The following is a 23,521-nucleotide window of genomic DNA, read 5'->3' on the forward strand; positions in this document are numbered from 1 at the left end:
TAGCACTGCACAACTCCTGCTGTTGTCTCATCAACAAAGCAGTGTCTTCTGTTTCCTGCACTTTAAGCTCTAACTTATCCAACTCCCAATTAAGCCACTTACCGGTAGTTCAGTGATCTTGAACTGGAGACACACATGAACCAACCTAGATTAGGGTCCATCCATCTAGAGGCCCAGCTTGGCTCTGAGCAGTGAAAGGTCTTACAGTTTTCATGTGCTGCAGATGACTGGACTTTTGACCTCTCCCCAGTATGGCTGTAGGAAATGCAGTGCATCCAAAACCCAGAGCAAATATTTTGATGAATGTGCTTATTCAGTGCTTCCAATGCAATATTTTCAGGAACTATCAGCTGGTACCCAATGTACATAAATCAGTAGGCCAGATTGTCACTGGAAGCTGGAATCCAATAAAAAATAATCACTGTAGTGTAGCCCTTCTCCATTGACAATTCATAGTCTTACTTCTACCTGATGAGCTATTTTCTCTTGACGGTCAGTTGTTATATTAATACAGCAGGCACTCACGTGTAACAAAACATTTGCAGACAGATTGTATACATACAGTAATGGGAAAATCCATGAATCTTTGTACCTTACTTGCTTCATTGTTGAGGTCTCAGCCCTGCTCTTAATATCAGATTCCAATGCTAATACAGTGGTACCTCAGTTTTCGAACGTCTCGGAAGTCGAACATTTTGGTTTCAGAATGCCGAAAACCTGGAAGTAACTGCTTTGGTTTTCGAATGGTTTTTGGAAGTGGAACATGCCATGCAGCTTCCGTTTTGAGTTTTCCATAAGTAGATGCTTCTGGAAATGCATGTTTCGGTTTTGAACGTTTTGGAAGTCGAACAGTCTTCAGGAACAGATTACGTTCGAAAATCAAGGTACCACTGTACCTAACTGAACACGCCACAAATTGAGCCATGGCTCTGCCTCATCACTAGTCCAGTGTAAAGATGAGGTGCAGAGTGCACTAGAAGTTATTTACTTATGTAGCAATGGGGGCAGAAGAAAAACTCAAATCAAATGTTATCCAACAAAACAGTTACAGAAGGTGAACATTTCACCAATTGTGAACATTGCATTAATTGCAGATCACCAAGACCTCAAAACACTTTATTTATGTTACTGTGTGTGCATGAATAACTGGAGTATGTACTTCATTTGTCATAGGTTGTGGCAACACAACATCAAATGGCTTTAGGAGTTCATAGCCTAAACAGAGGACTTCTCAGCGCCTTCATGGTCCTTGCTCCGTAATGCAAAAAAGAAAAGAAAAATGCAGGTCATTTGTGGGACACTGCAGTAAAAGGAGAGTTGAGCACTCATGCTAAACTCAATTCCTAAGTGCGGCCAAAGTTCTGCAGCTATGCTGAATATTTGTCCTGAGATCATCATTATAGTAAACAGAGTGTAAAAGCTGAACAGCCAAAGGGCATCATTCCTTTCCTATTCAATAGGCAATTAATCCTTGCCAGTGAATGTGTTCTATCTCTCATAACCATCACTGTTCACTACCCTGGAAATTTTATGTTTACTTTTTTCTTTCTTTTTTTTAAGCATGACAATTATAAATCAGCTACTTCCAAGAGCTGGGGCAAATTAGAGGGAATTCACAGCTTCATGGCTGAATGCAAAAAGGTCTTTGTGGCGTCACCTTCTGAATCATTATTTCAGAGCTGGACTATGCAGACAGCAGGTCATGTGGCACCACTGTTTCTGTATTATACATCAGACAGTAGGGGGAGTCATGTATTCAAAGCCCATCTCCCCCTCCTCAATCCTTGCAAAGGGTAAATTAGGTGGGTTGTTTAGATATGCATAGGGAAATGGTTTGGAGGCTGAAATGACACAGTTCACAGACCAGTTTTTACCGTGTGCAAACTGCGGTCATATGACCTGCTGTGTATATAGACTAGCTCTGAGAATTTCGAACCAGTGAGAATATTATGGGAATGCATTAGCTGGCACATGTTATATCCCTCCCACACCATAAGCCTTTTGCACAAATGAGATCAGATGCAATTATCAACACAACATCGCTGAGTGTTCAGTATTTCTCAGGTGAAAACAAGGTAATTTGTACTTGTTTATCTAAAAACTGCTCCTCGTGATAGGGAAATATTTGGTAATGACAAGATGCTTGACAACTGAAGTGCCCTGCTAAAAGATTTGAATCGTTTGGTTGCATCCAACACTGTTCCTACTCAGAATACTTCCACTGACATTAATAGACGTGAATAACTTAGGTCCATTACTTTCAGTGGGTTTGCACTGAGTAAAACTTAGCTATAACTTATTATCTTCAAAACATGCATCTGCTACCTCCTAGAAAGATTTCATGTTTAGCTTCATAAAGATGTAGATGTTTGCTTTTATCACACTCGGTTATGGCTGTGATCCAAAGGCCTACCAGAGATAGTGAGAAATAGCAGGGCTTTTGATCCACCATTTCAATAGCAGCCAAGGAAGGTCATTTGGACCTCTGATGGGCTCAGCTGCTAACTGCCCTTAATCCTCTAGACTGGACTTGCAAGCTTCCAGATCAATTTGTCTTGGATCTCTCATCCTGGCATTCACCAGTCATGGCCAAACTTGGCCCTCCAGCTGTTTTGGGACTACAATTCCCATCATCCTTGACCACTGGTCCTACTAGCTAGGGATGATGGGAGTTGTAGTCCAAAAACAGCTGGAGGGCCAGGGTTTGGTCATCACTGATTGGTCCTTCGGTCTTCACAGATACATTGACCCCTATCCCTGTAGGCAGTTCTTGCAGCTAGTTTCCAACTTTGTGGTCTCTTGCCTAAGCTGAAAGCTAAGCAACCCCTGTTACTATTTAATCAAGCTTCTTATTTGATTGAAATAAAAAGCATACTTGTGATACGAGATGAGAGAGAAATGTGATTCAGTTTGAAATAAAGGTGAATCTACCTAATCCAAGCTTTCTGAAATATTAGCAATTCGAATCGGTGATCCTTTGAAATTCACGTTCCTCTGAATTTTTTCCAACGTAGTTCTCCTATACAGAAAAGGCAGATTTTGCATATAAATGCACATATTAATGAAAATAATATTCTAAATGCATTATATAAGGGGAAATTAAGCAAAAATGCATTAAATGGGCACATTTAGCAGCTGTTAAATAAATAAATAAATAAATAAACAAAGAAATAAATGCTAACTAATGTGGAAACATGGAGAACTGAATTTAGAATAGGAAAAAAATGAGAAACCAAAATGGACATATTCAGCCATTCCCTATCTGTAATCCATTATTTGGAAACCCTGGTAATGGGAACCCCAGATAGAATCACCTGGCTATTTGTCTCTCAGAGGTTCCAAACTTGGGCAGTAGTAACCTGCAAGTCTCAGGTTTTTGCTTTTCTGTTATTATTAATATTAATAAATTGCTCCCTGTGGGTCATCTCAAAGTCATTCCACAATAAAACAGATATGAAATAACTGCAAAAAATAAAAACAGGTTTTTTAATAAAAAAAATACATATATAAAGCCAAGGCCAACTAAAACTCGGAGTTTTAATTGGTTTTCAATGACACCGTGTCTGTGTTAACCTTCGGTCCATTTCAGAATCTCTTGAGTTGTGCAGAAAATGAGAACTTGCCAGAAAAGAGTGAAATGCAGAAGTATTCTCAGTTGCTCTTCTTGACTAAAATAATCGGAAGATTCTGGAGAGAGAGAACTGGTCATGACAACTGAAACCTGCACAGAGCTCCTCCAACAATAAGGCACACTGATCAGTTTAATATGGCAAAAACCTCTCTTTTATATGTCAAGGAGGAAGAAAACAGACACAGATAACTAGACGCAAATGCATAAGAAATCGTTCCCGTGGCAATGCAAATGTTAGGCCACACACCACTTCCTTCTCTTTTGAAAGTACAATTAGAGAAATAAATTAAGAATACAGCAACCCACATCTGACTACGATTTGACTCACAAATTATTACCTTTGCTGACTTGTCATTATACTTGGAAAAATGTCAGGTGAAGAGGCCAAAATGGGCCTAATGCTGTTTCAGTTCAGGGTTTAAAAGCAACATAAAATGTCAAAGTATGATGGGGAAATCCTGGGCTTTTTGCTACAAGTCCCTTGGTTTGAGGCTTAGTGGTATCAAGATATGCCAAGCACAAAAGGTCTTCACATATTTAGGCAGTGCTTCATCCATTCGAACTTGTGGTTACATAAATAATTTTTCTTATTATGCTTCTGTTTGTCCTCAGTTTCTCTAATTTTCTCCAGAAACTTCAGTCCCTCTTCTTTCTCCTCCTCTATTTTAATGTGAATTGTCATCTTCCTGGGGCAGGGAATTCTCTTTTTTTACTTAAGGCATTGTGTAAAATGCTATGTAAGAAAAAGAAAATGACAAAAAATATTCCACCCTAAGCAGAAATAACTTGTGTTTGCATTTACGGCAAGAAATGTCCAGCCATCACTCATACAGGTGTATGAATAAGAATAAATACATAAATAACCATGGATTATAGTGGGCAAAGAAATGCCTGTACAATATATTTATATAACAATTTGTCACATGATTCAGCACAACAATTAGGGAGGGTGTACAGTGGTACCTTGGGTTACAGACGCTTTAGGTTACAGACGCTTCAGGTTACAGACTCCACTAACTCAGAAATAGCACCTCTGGTTAAGAACTTTGCTTCAGGGTGAGAACAGAAATCGTGCTCCGGTGGCGCAGCAGCAGCGGAAAGCCCCATTAGCTAAAGTGGTGCTTCAGGTTAAGAACAGTTTCAGGTTAAGAAAGGAACTCCAGAATGAATTACAGTGGTGCCTCGCAAGACGAAATTAATTCGTTCCGTGAGTTTTTTCGTCTAGCGAATTTTTCGTCTTGCGAAGCACGGTGTCGGAAAAGTTTTGGAAAAGCTTCAAAAATCACCAAAAACCTCAAAAAAGGCTACCACACCGCGTTCTATGAGTTGCTCCTCAAAGTCAAGTCGCAACTGTATTAACAGTGTTAAGAAAAAGGAAACAAACTTGCAAAAAACGCAAGACGTTTTCGTCTTGCGAAGCAAGCCCATAGGGAAATTCGTCTTGCGAAGCAGCTCAAAAACCGCAAAACCCTTTCGTCTAGCGAGTTTTTCGTCTTGCGAGGCATTCGTCTTGCGGGGCACCACTGTAAGTTCTTAACCTGAGGTATCACTGTAATATATTTATTTTTGAGTCACATCACATACCACATTTGTAGGTGTATACCCAAGCTGTTTTAAAAGGTGCATCTTAAAAAAGTGTGAGTGTCACACACAAACTTGCAATCACAGATCCTCCAAGTCTCCCTATTTCCCAGGGACACCCCTGATTTAGAGAACATATCCTGGTTTCTGATTTGATCCTGGAATATCCCACTTTTCCTTAGGATGTCCCTATTTTCATTGGAGAGATGTTGGAGGGTATGGAGTTATTCAACCCCCAAGCCATCTGAAGGTAATCCTGTTAATGTTTAATGTTGGAAGCTGCCAGAGTGGCTGGGGCAACCCAGTAAGATGTGTGGGGTATAAATAGTAAAATTATCATTATGGAATGGGACGTCCCTATTTTCACTGGAGAAATGTTAGAGGGCATGCAATCACTTTGATTGAACAAGTAATTATTTGTGATTGACTGCAGTTTCCTGTTGTCAGCGCACTCATTTGGCAGACCTGGGCTTCTGTTTAATGTGTGAAATTGTGCTTCAACTGGGTGCTGCATTGCTTCAACATGGAGAGAAGGATCACACAAAGAGAAAACCTTTGCAAAGCCCTCCCTCTCACTCACTCAATTCCCAATGGTCAGTGGCGTAGAGATTTTCCACTGTCCGACCTTGTCTAAGTCCCAATCTCTTTATTTATTTTGCATTCATCACAGCAGACAAGTCTTGGAAAGCTCTTATGATATGATCATTTTTCATTGTTTGCAATAATAAACGGCAAATATTAATCTGGTCATAAGATAAATATTTTTGAAGGGTCTCAGCTGAGCTGCTAACAGGACCTCCACGTGTAATGAAAATGTTCTTGAACAGCGCCATGTGTTTGGTTTTAACTGCCTTGTCTGCTCGACCCGAAACCTGGGACATTTTGTGTAAGTGGCCCCCTCCCCGTTTTTCCTGATGACAATCATCAGATGCAACCAAGGCCGCTAGGGAGGGACACGTGCTAACCTTCTCTAAACACAGGGAGTTTGATTCCATATTACATTTGTTTAACCTCTGGCATTCAGTGACACACTCGTTTGGCTGAGCAAAGCATGGAAACTTCAAAGATAGCTTTATGACCTGGATCTTCTGCTCATGTGAATTGGCCCTTCTTTGAGCTAACAGTGACCTTCATGTGGCATGTCTGTATGTAGGAGTGGATGATTTTTGCAAATTTTCCCAGCTGTGCTGCATTTGATATTGTCAAATGGTAATTATGGTAATTTATGGACCTAATAGGTATCTAAAGCCATTTGCACATAACAAAATATGTATTTTACCCGTGATATTTTAGGGAGCAGGCTACCAGGCGGGGCCCATTACTTACATCATAGTGTTGGCAGTTGCCACCTCGACACTGTTCACAAATAGAAAAGTTTGTTGGTGAGTACCAGGCTTGGCTCTCTGTGGATGCTCTGGCCCACCAAAAAAGTCAGCTTGTTGGCATACTGGCATGGTGCTGGCACTCTGATTAGGCCAGGCCAGTTGCAGTACAGGTGGCACATCTTATATGTAAGATGCTGTATATGGTCTGGCTTGAATCCATTATCATCATAAACCACATTGTAGTATGTGGGATTGACAGTGCCCTGGTAGGCAAGTTGGCTACTTAAGAAGAAGTCGTACCATTCAGCTTGAGTAGCCTCCGTGTCAATAACTGTCCCAATGGGAGGGTTTTGCAAACTTCTGTTGAGAAACCATCTCTTCTCCCAGGTCTCGAATTCTGCCAGTCATTTCAGCCAACTCCATGTATTCTATCAGTTGCATCTGCCATTCTTCCAGTGTGGGTAAATCTTGGGTCTTCCAATACTTTGCGATGAGTATTCTTGCTGCTGTTGTTGCATACATAAAATTTTTTTTATCTTTCTTTAACACCCCTTGGCCCACAATGCCCAGAAGGAAGGCCTCTGGTTTCTTATGGAAGGTATACTTAAATACCTTTTTTAACTCATTGTAAATCATTTCCCAGAAGGCCTTGATCCTTGGGCACGTCCACCAGAGGTGAAAGAATGTTCCTTCAGTTTCCTTACATTTCCAACATTTATTGTCAGACAGGCGATATATTTTTGCCAGCTTGACTGGGGTCATGTACCACCTGTATATCATTTTCATAATATTTTCTTTCAAGGCATTACATGCCATGAACCTCACACCGGTGGTCCATAACTTTTCCCAGTCAGCAAACATAATATTATGCCCAATGTCCTGTGCCCATTTTATCATAGCTGATTTGACAGTTTCATCCTGCGTATTCCATTTCAACAGCAAGTTATACATTTTTGAAAGTACCTTAGTCTTGGGTTCTAACAGTTCAGTTTCTGATTTCGATTTTTCCACCTGGAAACCTATTTTCTTGTCTAGCTTAAAGACCTCTCTAATCTGGGCATAGTGTAGCCAGTTTTGCACTTTATCCTTTAGTTTCTCAAAACTCTGCAATCTCCAAGTGACTCCTTCTTTCTCTAGTATTTCCCAATATTTCAGCCAATTGGCCTCCATATTGAGTCTTTTCTGGGCCTTGGCTTCCATTGGTGACAACCACCTTGGGGTCTTGTTTTCTAATAAGTCTTTGTATTTTACCCAGACATTAAGCACTGCCTTCCTGACAATATGGCTCTTGAAAGCCTTGTGAATTTTTACCTTGTCGTACCACAAGTATGCATGCCACCCAAAAGCATTATTAAACCCTTCCAGATCCAGGACATCAGTGTTCTCTAGAAGTAACCAAGCCTTCATCCAGCAGAAAGCCGCAGCTTCATAATATAACCTTAAGTCCGGCAGGGCAAACCCCCCTCTTTCCTTTGCATCAGTTAGTATTTTAAATTTTATTCGGGGCTTTTTGCCCTGCCAGACAAATTTAGAAATATCTCTCTGCCGCTTTGTAAAACATTCCACTCTGTCCACAATCTGTAGGGTCTGAAACAGAAACAACATTCTTGGCAATACATTCATCTTTATCGCAGCAATTTGGCCCAACAAGGAAAGTTTTAATCTTGACCAACTTTCTTTGTTTTCTAATAAGTCTTTGTATTTTACCCAGACATTAAGCACTGCCTTCCTGACAATATGGCTCTTGAAAGCCTTGTGAATTTTTACCTTGTCGTACCACAAGTATGCATGCCACCCAAAAGCATTATTAAACCCTTCCAGATCCAGGACATCAGTGTTCTCTAGAAGTAACCAAGCCTTCATCCAGCAGAAAGCCGCAGCTTCATAATATAACCTTAAGTCCGGCAGGGCAAACCCCCCCTCTTTCCTTTGCATCAGTTAGTATTTTAAATTTTATTCAGGGCTTTTTGCTCTGCCAGACAAATTTAGAAATATCTCTCTGCCGCTTTGTAAAACATTCCACTCTGTCCACAATCTGTAGGGTCTGAAACAGAAACAACATTCTTGGCAATACATTCATCTTTATCGCAGCAATTCGGCCCAACAAGGAAAGTTTTAATCTTGACCAACTTTCTAAGTCCTTTTTGATTTCTGTCCAACACTTTTCATAATTGTCCTTAAATAAATTCAAATTTTTAGCAGTCATGTTAACCCCTAGGTATTTCACCTTCTTAACAACTGTTAGGTCTGTCTCTTTCTGAAACCTTTCTGCCTCCTCAGTTGTCAAATTTTTTTCCAAAACCTTTGTCTTTTGCTTATTTAACTTAAAAGCTGCCACCCGACCAAACTCATGAATCAATTCTAAAGCTCTTTTCGTGCTAGATTCTGGCTCCTGCAATGTCAAAACCAGATCATCTGCAAAAGCTTTCAATTTGTACTGTTTGGCTCCGACCTGAATCCCTTCAACCAACCGGTCCCCTCTGATCATGTTTAGGAGCACCTCCAGGACCGAGATAAATTACAAAGGGGAGATAGGGCAACCTTGTCGTGTTCCTTTCTCTATCTTAAACTCTTCTGTCACCACATTGTTAACTATCAATTTAGCTTTTTGTTCTGAATAAATTGCCTCTATACCATTTTCAAACCCCCGTCCCACTCCCATCCCTTCAAGATTTTTCTTCATAAACTTCCAAGAAATATTATCGAAGGCCTTCTCCGCATCTATAAAGATCAACACAGCTTTTGTATTAATGTTTGTTTGTAAAAGTTCCAAAATGTCAATAATGTTTCTAGTGTTGTCAAACAAATGTCTACCTGAGAGAAAGCCGGCCTGGTCCTTGTGAATTACTTCTTTTAAGACTTTTTTAAGTCTACCTGCCAAAATATCAGCAAAAATTTTGTTATCCACGTTCAGGAGAGAGATGGGACGGTAGTTCTTAAGTTGTGTCTTTTCAGTTTCTGATTTAGGTATCAATGTGATGAAAGCTTCTTTCCACAATTCCGGTGCCTTCTTCCCCTCCATAATCTCATTGCAGACCTCCATTAACGGATGTATCAAGTAGTCTTTCAGTATCTTGTAATATTTGGAGGTGAGCCCATCTGGCCCTGGAGATTTGCCCAGTTGCATATTCTGAATGGCACCTTCGATCTCTTGTTGTGTTATTTTGTAATTCAAGATTGTCCTATTTTCTTGAGACAATTTTGGTAGTCCATTCCTTCTCAAAAATTGGTCTATCTCTGTCTCATCTTGCGGCCCTTGAGTGTAAAGTTGTTTGAAGTATCTCTGGAAACACTTTCTGATCTCCACAGGATTCTGGATGTTTCTCTCTTCCATCTCTAGATTAGTCACTGTATTTAGTTTTTGTCTCTTTTTCAACTGCCATGCTAGCAGTTTCCCACATTTATTTGCCGATTCAAATGATCTTTGTTTCATTAACTTGATTTTCCACTCCACTTCCTGATTTATCAATTTGGAATATTGTGCTTGAAAAAGTTTAATTTCTCTCAGAATCTCCTGTGACTTCGGTTTCGATCTTAGCTTTTTCTCGCAATCCTTAATTTTCTCCAAGATCTTATCCTTTTTCTCATTCTGTGCTCTTTTCTTTATGGTGTTCTGCTGTATCAGAAACCCCCTCATAATAGCTTTGCTTGCGTCCCAGATTACTCTTTTTTCCACAGTAGTGTTCAAATTTATTTCAAAATAGTCCTTCAAAGTTTTTTGGGCCTTTTTGATAATCTCTTGATCTCTAAACAGGTTGTCATTCATCCTCCATCTGAAGGAGCCGGCTGTAGTTAGTCTTATATCCATCTTTACTGCGTTGTGGTCGGAGCAAGTCTTTGGGCAGATTTCCACTTTCCTAGTCTTAGGTGCCAGACCTCTAGTTATCCAAATTTGGTCGATTCTTGTCCATGACAGTTGGGCTTCAGAAAAGAAAGTTCCTTCTCTACCTAGTGGGTTTTTTGTTCTCCAAATGTCAATCAAGTCCATATTGTCAGTCAATTCAAAGAAGGTTTTAGGTAGTCTGCCATCTTTTGAAATGTTTTGGCTTTGTGACTTATCCATATTTGTAGACACCACCCCATTCATATCTCCCATCATAATGATGTTGCTATAGTCCAGATAATCCAGCATCATCTCATGCAGCTTCTTGAAAAATTCCGATTTCCCTTCGTTAGGTGCGTAGATTCCCAATATCAAAAACTTTTCACCTTGAGTTTGTATTTCAATTGCCAGAATTCTTCCTTGCTCATCTTTAAAAAGGAATTTTGGTGATAGGCTCTCCTTTACATAAATCACCACTCCTCTTTTTTTAACTCTATCCGATGAAATAAATTCTTGGCCTAATCTTTTGTTGATTAACACCTTTCTGTGGAGCCTAGTCACATGTGTTTCTTGCAAGCAAATAATGTCCAATTGTTCTTTCTTTAATATATGAAATACCCTTCTCCTTTTTTCGGGGGAATTTCCGCCATTAATGTTCCAACTAAGAAGTTGCAGAGACATCCTGGAAAAATCTGTTATTCAGTGAGTAGGGGCTTTTCCTTCTGGTCGTCAGATGGGTTTTGCAAACTTCTGTTGAGAAACGATGAAGGCATTTCTTCCTGACCACAACCACCGATAGTTTGGCTCTTCTGCAGCCACCATTGCACTCATCGGGGGCACTTAATATCTGTGGGACTTCAAAGTTCACCACCATCTTCACGTGTCCATCTCCAACGCTGTCACGGTACACTATTAGGTGTGCAGGCAGCTGCCCATTACATGCTTGCAATTTACTTACAGCATCTTTCATGCAGACCTTTAAACAAACTGCGATGTTTGGTCCTGAATTTTGCAGCGTGCAACGAGAATACCGCCTAGTCAGTTGGAAATTACAGCTGGCCAGAAACCCAATAACCAAGCTTCCTTTGGTCAAAGCATCTTTGTTGACATCAATGCGAACCACCATGACAGATTTCAGTGGTATCTCAACTGCTCACAGTGCCCCTCCAAGCTTAAAGTATTAAAGCCTGGCACCTGCTTCCCAAAACTTCTGCCTGCCTTATGGAGGGGGCACGATGCTCTGACAGGGTCCAAGACCCCTCCTTCCCAAAGCCCACCTGGCTTTGGGAAGGAGGAAGCAGGCCTGGTGCTTCTTCCCCAAAGCCTGGGAAGCTTCTGCCCAGCTTAGGCAATGGAGAAGAAAGCAAGGTAAAGGGAAATGATAGATGTGCATCACTGAACACTCTTGAAGTGAAAAGAGCAACTCAGACTACAAAACAAATGAGCAACAGAAAATATGAAATGCTGGGATGCAATAAATACAAATTATTATCAAACAGCTCCTTCCAGAATTTATATGAAACACAGATGCATTCAGCATTTCCTCTGGGTATTTCCACTCCTGTGTTAAGCACTGGGCTTAATCCAACCTGCCTCCCCTTTGTACCTGTTGCAATCAAACCACAAAGTAGCAGGAAAAGCCTATTAGGCAGCTTCAAACAGCAGTCAGGGAGGACTTATCAGCTTCTGTGTAATGATAGTCTGGCAGTATCGTATTCCAAACTTCTCAATGAACCATGACACCAAAACATAAACAAGGTCGAACAATCGGTTTAAGCTCTTTGCGCAGTCATGCAGCAATGCATCCTTGCCTGAAATGGCTGGTATCCATATTCTAGCTCAGGTATTGCCAACACGGTGCTCATGGGCACCAGGTTGGTGGCTCCTGTATATTTTGTGGAGAGGTGAAAGAATATGATTTTTTTAAATAAAACACCACAGCAACTGCACAAACTTCCTTCACCTAGAAGCTGCCCAGAGTGACTAGGGAAACCCAGCCAGATGAGAGGTGTATAAATTGTTGTTGTTGTTGAATAGGATGTCCCTATTTTCATTGGAGAAAGTGGGAGGGTGTGCCATCTTGATTTGAATCAAGTGTGCAGGAGCTTTCCCCAATTCCCCAATTAACATGCATTGGCAATGGTTACATGTAACCCCAAGCAGGAGGTTCCCTTGTTGTTTCAAACACAAGGTAACAGGGGGCAGTATACAGGGATATGTTACCCTGCAGCCTGATTATTAATATGCAGTTAACTTTACATCTGCACAGGCCACAATCTCCCTGGAAGCAATGTAGGAAGTTTCTTCTTCCCTCGAGGCAGAACATTCTGCTAAGAGGAACCACCGAGTTAAAGCTACGGCTGTCAGGAGGCATGGCCACAATATTTTCCATCTGCCTCATCTGTAAGCAACTGTCCTTAAAACAAAAAAGGAAACAAACAGATTTATAGAGGACTAATAAAAACGATTGCATTATGCATTCTCTCACTCCATCTTGAATCAGCAGTTCCAGAAGGTCCTCTGGGAGGAGAGTAAATAACAGCATACTCACAATGTTCCTTTTTCTCTCTCCCTGAGCTTGGCAAAACCAATGCATATAAACACAAATTAGAAGGGAAACAGAAAACAAAGCTAATGCATGGTAGCCAGGCAAACTCTGGTGTGGAATGATAGCCTGAAGTGTGACAGCAACAGATGCACATTTAGACATCTGTGGTGAGGATCATCTGCATACTTATCACCCTGTTACGTGCTTGTGCAAATGTACAAATGCAGAGAACATGATACAAACTCCACTAAACACATCTACTTGAAATGCATTATTTTTCTGTTTGTTTTTGGTGCAGTGTGTGCTTTTGCTGATGAGACTGAATTATACATGGTGCCTGTGAACATGGAAGAAAAATGCACCCACTTTAAGCCTGTGAATCAATGTGAAGAGGCTGAATAATCTGCTTCAACAACAATTAGACTTGGAATCAACAGGTACCTCTCAGCAATACGTTGTTCAGTGTCTCCCAAGATATTATAACTCAGACCTGCACACCTTGTGGCGTACCAAACTGACCAAACAGGTTCCTAGAGTCCTCCTGCCTCCTTCCCAAAGCCTAATTAGTGCTTTCCCAGCTTTGGAAAGGAAATGGGATATAGACCCTGTCAGCAGGTAACTGTAATCTATTGAGAACTACCTGGACAAGAGCTTTCCCCACAGTACTCAGAAGGGAAATTCCGTGGTAGTTGTTACAATCAGATCTTTAGATATCTAAAGAGCATTATCATTCCCCACACTTCCTTCCCTTTTGCAGGCCAAATATGCTCAACACTTTAAACTGTCCTTGATTGCAGATGGGTGAATCTGTCAGTTCTGCTTTCCCCCAGTTTCTTATTTTTCCAAACTTAAGTTCAGTCTTCCACATGAATTTGAGATTTCCTTTTTTAAAGCCCTCATTAAAAACCACCAGCATCTGAATGCAAATTTCTCCTGATATACACATTTGTATGCCATTTTGTATAATATAGACTTTCCCCCCAAACCTGTTTTATTGAAAATAATGCACCTTGTATGTTATTTTCACTAGTATTGACATTTTTAATTGATATTTTACTCCAGAATATGAATTTTTGTACACATCACTTGACTTTAGAACTCTACTGCAAAATTCAGAAAAGTGTGAATTTCAATGGATGGCTGTGTTTCAGTTCTTGCGCTGTTTTAAAAAGTTTGAGTTAGTTCAGTTCACCTTTAGATGTGAACTGAATTGAATTTCTCCTCTCTCCATATTCCTTATCAACGTAAATCATAACTGACAGTGTGCTGCCTTTGGATTCTCTGAAAATCTAAGACATAGACATCTTAAGATACCACAATTATGATCCTGGAAAACACCTACATAACTGTGACCTCAACAAACAACAACTACTTATTTATAATCCAAGACACAACAAGCCTGCAGTTAAATACCATCCTTCTCATTGTTAAGATGCTCAGAGCACTATTAAATTGAGATGCTAGCTAGAGGCTTGCATTAGTGTTTAGATTAGAAGGGGGGAATAATAAGCGTCAGGATAATTACTGCCTATAATAATAGAAGTGGAACCTGAATCTTAATCGCTATGGCATGACTTCACTGACAAAGCATCCACACAAGCCCACAATCAGCAAAATAAAGACATTAATTAGTTATTGGCCCACTACAGTTAATCTTGTGGTTCTTTTGAAAAATGATTGGATTTTAAAATTCCAGGAGTGTCTTGGCTGATGCAAGTCAGCAATGCTTCAGTGAGAGCCTTTTGTTTTATATTTACCAAAGATCTTGGCTCTGTTTAATTAAGAAGAGCAAAGAAGTGAGAAGGGAATCATACTGGGATTCAAGATGCCATCTGTTTGTAAAATAGCTGAGAGTAGAGTTGTTTTCCCGGTTTAGAACTGCATTTGTGAACTGGCAAATATATATACAGAGAGAGAGAGAGTTCTACTCATTCAACGCATTCTGTTTAAAGCTGGTTTATGCACACTGTAAATTAATTCATGTGGTTTTAAACCGATCAGAAGGATGGCATCCACTGTTAACCACTATTACGGAGTCTACAGTAAAGTGAAACAAACATTATTTTGGTGGCGAAGTTTTACAACTGGGATATTTGTCAATGGAAGGAAATGCTCAAAAATGAAAATCTGATAGATTTTAGCATCGACCCTACCTGCCTGCGGACTGTCTTGCCAGAGTGGTGCATGCTCTGGTTATCTCCCTCTTGGACTACTGCAATGCGCTCTATGTGGGGCTACATTTGAAGGTGACCCGGAAACTACAACTAATCCAGAATGCAGCAGCTAGACTGGTGACTGGGAGCGGCCGCTGCGACCACATAACACCGGTCTTGAAAGACCTACAGTGGCTCCCAGTATGTTTCCGAGCACAATTCAAAGTGTTGGTGCTGACCTTTAAAGCCCTAATGGCCTCAAAGGCCCGTAGACCTGAAGGAGCATATCTACCCCCATCGTTCTGCCTGGACACTGAGGTCCAGCGCCAAAGGCCTTCTGGTGGTTCCCTCAATGCGAGAAGCCAAGTTGCAGGGAACCAGGCAGAGGGCCTTCACGGTAGTGGCACCCGCCCTGTGGAATGCCCTCCCACCAGATGTCAAAGAGAAAAACAACTACCAGACTTTTAGAAGACATCTGAAGGCAGCCCTGTTTAGGGAAGCTTTCAATGTTTAACAGACTATTTTATTTTAATATTCTGTTGGAAGCCGCCCAGAGTGGCTGGGGAAACCCAGCCAGATGGGTGGGGTATAAATAATAAATTATTATTATTATTATTATTATTATTATTATTATTATTATTATTTGGAGGTATGTCAATCAGACTAGGAAGCGAATAAGCAGTCAAAAGGTTGAGTGGGAATAGACTGTCAGAAGGCCAAAAATACCTGTTATATCAGATAATCTGAATTATTATTATTATTAACCAATCACCTTCTACACAATCATCTCAAAGCAATGTATAATAAAATATGATAAATGTTAGACATGTTTATAACCAAATTAATACAAATACACAATAAATATTCATGGAAATACAAAATAAGCACCTATTTGTCCTGCTGGGAAAGTCTATCAGAACAAAACTGTCTTCAGTTGTTTATGGAAACTGCGGCTAATGGGTGCCTGTTGTGTATTGGCAGGAATGCTGTACCACAGAACAGGGGCAACCACATGAAAAGCCCTGCTCCAAGTGACTGCAGAGTGGGTTTCTCAGATCAGCTGTGGCCATGCATCCCTCAATGTGCATCAGCGACCAACTAAACTGGATAGCTGAGGTTTGTGTGGTCTTAGGTCTAAGCAACGCATTCACTGCACAATCAGAAACTTTATTGGGCTAAGGGAGCAATCCTAAGTATGGGAAGCCAGCATAATTTCCCCCAGTTTAAGTTAAGGAACCATAAGGTATGTCAGATCCAAATTCTGTTCAAGAGCAGAGCTAAAGCAGACTGAGATACCCTAAGCCAGCAGAGAGAAAACAATAGTGTTTGACACCACCCTAAGTTCCACAAGACGCGGGTGGTGCTGTGGGTTAAACCACAGAGCCTAGGGCTTGCCGATCAGAAGGTTGGCGGTTCGAATCCCCGCGACGGGGTGAGTTCCCATTGCTCGGTCCCTGCTCCTGCCAACCCAGCAGTTCGAAAGCACGTCAAAGTGCAAGTAGATAAATAGGTACCATTGTGACAGGAAGGTGAACTGCATTTCCGTGCGCTGCTCTGGTTCATCAGAAGCGGCGTAGTCATGCTGGCCACATGCCCCGGAGGCTGTATGCCGGCTCCCTCGGCCAATAAAGCGAGATGAGTGCCACAACCCCAGAGTCAGCCACGACTGGACCTAATGGTCAGGGGTCCCTTTACCTTAAGTTCCACAAGGCTGCCAGGTCATCGTAATCAAGCTGAACCGAGTTAGGATCCAGCATAAGCCCACCCACCCACCCACCAGCCCTGCCCCCACAACATATTGAGCAACATTCATATTGAGTAACTGACAAGCTCTGTAATATCACACAAGTGGATGATAACAAAAGCAGCAGAGCGATCAGGTTTTTCAGCCCAATTTACAGCATCTCAGAACGTGACTGGAAGTATTTAAAGAGGCACATTAAAGTGTTGGTACAGACACAGAAGTATCATTAAAATTTCTCAAATGCCACAGGATCAAAGGCCTTGTGGATGACTGCAAGTGATTTATTAGGCAGCAGAGGTATTTTAATCAATGTACTCCATTGGGAAGCTAGAGAAACTGCAATCCTATCATGGGAGGAGAGAAGAGTTTCCTAACTTATCTGCAAACTTTGCTGGGGGCCTATCAGTGTCAAACTCTCTACCTCTTTTCTTCTGCTCTGTTTGCTGCTCCTTCTGGTCTGGAGAAAGAAGCCACAACCACCCACCTATGTTTAACAGATACTGTAGTCGTCCGAAGTCCACAGAACTGAGGCAATGGAAACTTCGCCATTGCAAAGGCACTGGGTTGCATCTGGCTGGTCATTCAACCATGGCAGTTCCATTCCCAATTGCAGTCCGATGGATCACCACTTCAGCTTAATGTAGTCATTTAGGTAATGATGAGCGCAAGAGGAAAATAAGGTCTCCAAGTAGTTTGTTCCATAGAAAGGTGGCAGACATACTCTTGCCATTCAAAGTGCTGCTTTGAAATAGGGACTAGAAGTGAGCCATTTGCCTTTTATGTCTTTTCCTCTGTCTTTAAGTACTCAAAGGTCCCTTTCTGGTAAGTAGTTAGGGTGCCCCCCCCAAAAAAAGAGAGGAAACACACCATCAAAGCAGAGACCAAAAGTGGACACTGAGCCACATAAAATGTATAGCTGCAAATTTAGAAAGAATGACTCTAATTGAAATAGGAATGCTCTACATATCATCACAGTGGGGAGGACTGCTGTGGTGGCTGCATTTACCTGTTCACTACTGGGAACAGGTGTGCAGCCAATGCAGGGTTTAACTCTATCCTCCCACTCATCAGCTGTCATCATGAGTGATATGAGTTGATGGACAGGTGGGTGTAGTTTAAGGAAAATTACCTGGCGAGCCAAATTGTACCCCCTGGCATGCCAAGACTGGCCCACCAGCCAGACGTTTCCTGCTAAGTTATACTTAGGGTAGACACACTGAAATTAAAGGTTCTAAGTTAGTTATATCCATTGATTTCAATAGGTCAGTGCTGAGTAGAGCCAACAATAGATACAACCATGTTGTTGTTTCCATCTGTTTCAAGAGACAATGGAGTGCACCTCTTGGGTGAAGTCTAACTGCTGCACTAGCAGCACTAAAGTGGTCTCTCCAGGGTACAAGCCTGGAAAGCATTATGGAGGTCCTAGGATCACCAGGTGACAAGGCCCTTCTCTTGGCCTTGCTGATGTGGTCCAAAGGAAAGCAGAGCAATATGCTTGGCACCAGCTTGACTCCACTCTGGACTTGTTGAGGGTTTACTCCTTAGCCCTTTCTTCACCCAAAGATATGTTGCAAGGCAGCAGAGGTTTAGGATCAGAGTTTTCCTTCTAGATGGGCTTCCTTCCCAGGTAGACAACCATCTGCCCCTCACTTGCCTTTATAGCATGTGCAGAAACAACTTTCTTGACCGTTGGATCCACTACTGGTCTCGTCTACTCAATCTACCTGTCTTCACATGCAGGGGAAGTTCCTAACTCACCAGGGTTTTGAGACCCATCAGCTACTTTCACCTGCCATCCAGTCAAAGTCGTTCCTGGGGTGTGGCCTCTGTCGCATGCTGACAGCTTCCAGGAACCACAAGTGAGAGCTGAGTGCAGGGTGGGGACCAAAGGTGGACAAGCATGTCACCCACCAGAGGTACGACCCCTTTCCTAACACTCCACGCAACCATAAGCTTATTGTTATCACAATAGCTGTGCGAAACATTTCTAGGATACAATTTCCCGGTGAGATTTGTGCAAGCAATTTGCCAGGCATGTGTAGGCACAGTCAAAATCACCTGAGATGGCAAGCTATAGCTTGTAAAATGGAGTATTAGGTAGACCTCAGATTTTAATCAGTGCCTACACCACTACCAGCTTCAAACATCAGAAGAAACACAGCAAACTGAGAGGCCCACAAGCCCACAGGAGGCCAGCCTGTGCCACTGGAAGCACAAGCAATGGTAGTTTGTGGCATAGAAAAACAGGTGCGAAAGAGCCTTAAAGCTGGTTATAACAATGAGCCAGACCTACACTCCTGCCAGCCTGGTGTTGCTCCTACTCACTGGTTCAGTAAACTAGAAGAAAACCACACCAGAAATGTTCAACTTGAATTGTGGAACATTGGGCAAAAGGGTTTGCCACCATTCAAGCAACTCATTACATAGTCCAACAGCCATTGGCCTGAACATGCTCAGTCTTGTCTGATCTCAGAAGCTAAGCAAGTTTGGGCATGGTTGGTCTATGGTCAAACTGTTCCCATGCTTCAGGGATGAAGAACTGTTTTTGGCTTGAGGACCACACTCCCTTCTGTGTGGTCCACATGCCAGTGGAGGATGGGGCCAGAGTCAAAAGTGAGCAGAACAATAGGTGTATATTTTAGGCTAGTTTTTTCACATGCATCACTGTCTATCCTCCATCCAGAGAAACAAGAGTTTTAAGGCACATTTCAGCAAGGCAAAAACATTCAAGGAAGGCGAGAAACAAGATTGGTGAGGGGTATGCCTTGGGGAGACGGGCTATACTGTTGAATATAAGGATAGCAAAAACACAGCTGAGAAGCTCAAATCATATATATGACTGAAACCCTTCTTTGGAAATTAACCCAACAACCAGACCTTAACATTTAAAAACTTTACTTGCAGAAACTTATAGATGAATTAAAATATGATATTTACAGTCACATGCTTCTCTAAGCATAGGCCTATAGTCTCTTATTCTAACTTCCAAACAACTATATTTTTCTCTTTCCAGAGCTCAGTACTTTCAGTCTTCTGTATCTCAGTAAGGCCATGCCTTGCAGCTCCTTTAACCTTCTCCTGAAGCTTTGTTCTTTCTTTCAAGCAGAGAAGCACTCCAAACACTCTATTTAGCCTAGCAGTGTTCACAGTGGATTCAAAAACACAGTCATCTTGCTTCATATAAAAATGGAGCCTATCCTTCACTAGATATCCCCCATGTGACCAAACGTTAGCCAATCACATGAGAACTACTAGAGAATTCTCTATAATTCCAGTTACCAACCAATCAAATTTCAACACATAGTAATGCATGCCAGCATTTACTATTTCAGTGAATTAAATTACTATACTTAACAGTAGCTGGGTATGAGCCTGAGCTGTATCTCAAGGGATAGGTAGAGAGCTCTGGAGAGATATACTTGCCCCCAAGTCTGAAGTCCGTCCCCCCCACCATATTGTATCAGTTCTCAAAGGTGTGAGACTGTATGCTTCAAAACACAAACATACACACATCAAATTAGTCCATGAGGAGAAGGCATGGTGGCATCTAGTTCTCTATAATCAGGGTGATGATTGAATGTTCCACCCCACACACAGATCTTGAAGATTCTCCCCCTCACGGTCTGGCACAACACCTTCTAGAAACAGCCTGAACAAATGATGAAACTATCTATCACTCCCGAAAAGCTCTTAGTGGAGGACTAATACTGAATAGAAGTTTTTTGAGTGCAGAAAAAGAATGAAAATATATCACTGCTTAACCAGTAAAATGTGTTCTGCAGAACACTCGGTTGCAATCCAATACCAATGGGACTGTAAATGCTTTGCCTTGAAGTGAAGCACTCTGGCATGAAATAAAATTGCTATTATGGAAGAGTTATTTCATTGCATGACAATTGAAACGCATGTTGTGGAAGCATTTACATATGTTCTTTTGGATGCTACAATTCGCTTCACTTTGATAAAACACAGATAACATTTTTTGCAATCTTAAAAATTGCTTTTCACTTATTTTTTAATACTCCCCAAGAAAATTGAAAGTACACTCTCCACCCGAGAACATTTTTCCTACCAATAAGTTCCCCTTCAGAGACAGAGTGTCGCCATTTGAGAATCACGCATCGTCCTAGTTCTCCCAAACATGGGATGAAGTGGTAAATTTGCTTCTGTCTGGATTCCTAAGAGCCAGTGTTTCTGCCTCACAGTTATATACCCTGAACAGAGGAATTAGCATGTCGGGGAGACAGCAAAATTAGACATGGTGGTAACTACTGACTTCAATGGTTTTAAAGGAGGATTAAACTAGTTCATGGTCAGTCAACAGGGGACAGGACAGGAAGTTCTGTTGTGACAGGGACACTAGAGCTTTGGATCTAGCCCATTACTTTTTATAAGTGTTAAAGGTACAGTATGAAAAGAAGAAGAAGAAGAAGAAGAAGAAGAAGAAGAAGAAGAGGAGGAGGAGGAGGAGGAGGAGGAGGAGGAGGAGGAGGAGGAGGAGGAGGAGGAGGAGGAGGAGGAGGAGGAAGAAGAAGAAGAGGAAGAAGAAATGGCTATATCCATTCTGCTATTCACACTTTACTTCAGGTGGTCAGAGAAGAATACTCAACTCCTTCAGTCATGTCATTCACACACACACACACACACACACACACACACACACACACAAACACCATTTTGCTAGTGCCATCATAACTTGTTAACATTTGTATCATGCTCTTTTTACATTTAACCTGTGCTCAGTGCTCACTGGTCCCCAGTGAGTTTATCAATCTAGCAAGACTAGGAACCTACAATTCTCAAGCTAAATACTCTAGCCAAAGCACTCCATTTCCAATCCTGGTACAGTACCATTGCACAAACATTCAAAGTTGCCTCCGCCTAGCTTCCAATTATGGTAATATATTTCAAAACTGAAACAGTCGTCTTCTCTAATTATTCATCTGGCCAGAATAAATTGTTCACAATAATGTTTGTGGAAAAACAGAAAAGGTCAGGATATCTTAAAAATCAAATCCCTGTCATTAAATAACTGTGCGCACATTGTTTTGCCGAGTAGCTGTTCTGTTCTGTTTACCTCGATCTGGGCGTAAGTTCTGGCCAATCCAAAGCACATGGGCCAATTTAAATCAATGGGGAGACCTCCATTGACTTCAGTTGAATATTGAACCAGAGCCTTAGGCATCTGGAGCTGGAAGAAGCCATCCGTCTTGCTTGCCAGTTCTGACAAAATCCATTTGAGTAAAGCACTTTTCATCCAAATGGATAGCACATATCTGATAGAGAGGGGCGGAGAAGTGGGTGGGGGGACTGTGTGTTTCCATTTAAACTGTATTGCTTAGGTCGTCTCTCTTGATTTACGTCGCAGAGCAGGATGCCAAGTTGGCATTCACATTATTGGAATGGAGAAAGCATTCAGTTGCAAGTTCCGAAAGAATTAGAAACAGACTGCTCTTCAAAAAAATATTTGGGAATTTGAAAAACCCAAAGACGTCACTGACCGAACATTTGATCTCCTTCTCTCTTACTTATTTAACAACAGTTTTAACATTTTGTTTGATGACAATAACTCTGGCATTATTATTTTTTGTCCTGCAGTGGCATGTGGGAACTTGAGACTGGCTCACAAGAAGAAACGGGTGGAATATTAAAATACATGTTCCAGGAGATCAATGCCATTTATTTTTATTTGCTGAGGGCCTTTAACGGAGAAATTCATCGTCCAGGGTTGGGACCTAGCTTAGTAAGCTGCTGAGGACTGTGTGTGCAGTCAGGCCTCAGAGACCTTTTCAGTGTGCAGAAAGAAATAGATGTGTTCAACAACAGTGCACCATATTGGCCATGCCTAATATGAATACCAGAAGTCCTGACTGGCTATACCAAAGAAGAATGCTAAGAGACTGAGTTTGTTTTATCAACTTCAGGTTTCAGCAACTGCCCTTGTGGATTCCAAGCTAACCATAGCTTCCAAGACTATATTGGGCTATGGCCATCCCCCACTCCAACAAGGCCTGGGCTTAGTTTTCCTGTAACAACAAATTATAATACTCACAAAAGAAAGGCATTGTGGTGCTATTTTGCTTTCAAGATTAAAGCAGGTGAGGAAAGTAGGTTTCATACAGTGCCGAGCTTAGTTTTAAGCAGAAAACAAACAACAAAAAATGGCATACTAATCCCAACCTATATTTGCTGCTTGGATTTCAAATGTAAAAACTGGAAAGAATGAACATGGAAAAATTTGCTCTCACGAGGATGCAAAAACTTCCTGCTTTAGCTCGAGCCAGAAATAGTCTGAGGACAGAGTCACTCACAACAACTTTTGCGTCTTCTGAGCAAAATTCACTGAAAATATCTGGTTCATGTTCTGGGCACCAATTCAGAGAGAAAGAAGAAAGTCATGGGTTGTTTTTTTTAAAAAAAGGATCCAAACTGAATTCTTCACACACACCCTCCCGGAAAAAAATTCTACAGGAATGTATGCTATTTAGGATTGTTAGTTCGAATTTAAACCTCAAAAACTATATAAAAAACCTCATGGGTTGCCAGCCTTGAAGAACTATAAAAATCTCATGAATTGCCAGCCTTGAAATTTTCAGGACACAAAGCAGTATACCGCACTCTTGAAACATTCTGGCAACACAGCAATCCAACTTGGACACCTTTTCCTTTTCCAACATGTGACTGTAAATCAAACACAGTTCTTTTCAAACACTGAA

The 23,521-nt window shown here is 41.3% G+C and overlaps 1 long non-coding RNA gene across 1 annotated transcript in view; it reads right to left on the bottom strand.

Moving 5' to 3' along the window:
• The window catches only part of LOC308577082, a 28,293-nt gene extending 6,286 nt beyond the window's left edge, over positions 1 to 22,007 (bottom strand). The window contains exons 1-2 of the long non-coding RNA XR_014003420.1: positions 21,883 to 22,007; positions 2,932 to 3,019 (exon numbers count right to left, since the gene is read on the bottom strand). This is a non-coding gene — a long non-coding RNA (uncharacterized lncRNA). The remainder of the gene's footprint in view (positions 1 to 2,931; positions 3,020 to 21,882) is intronic.
• Positions 22,008 to 23,521: the final 1,514 nt, after the last annotated feature.

The sequence above is a fragment of the Podarcis bocagei genome (genome assembly GCF_964188305.1).
Source record: "Podarcis bocagei genome assembly, chromosome: 17".
NCBI lineage: Eukaryota > Metazoa > Chordata > Lepidosauria > Squamata > Lacertidae > Podarcis > Podarcis bocagei.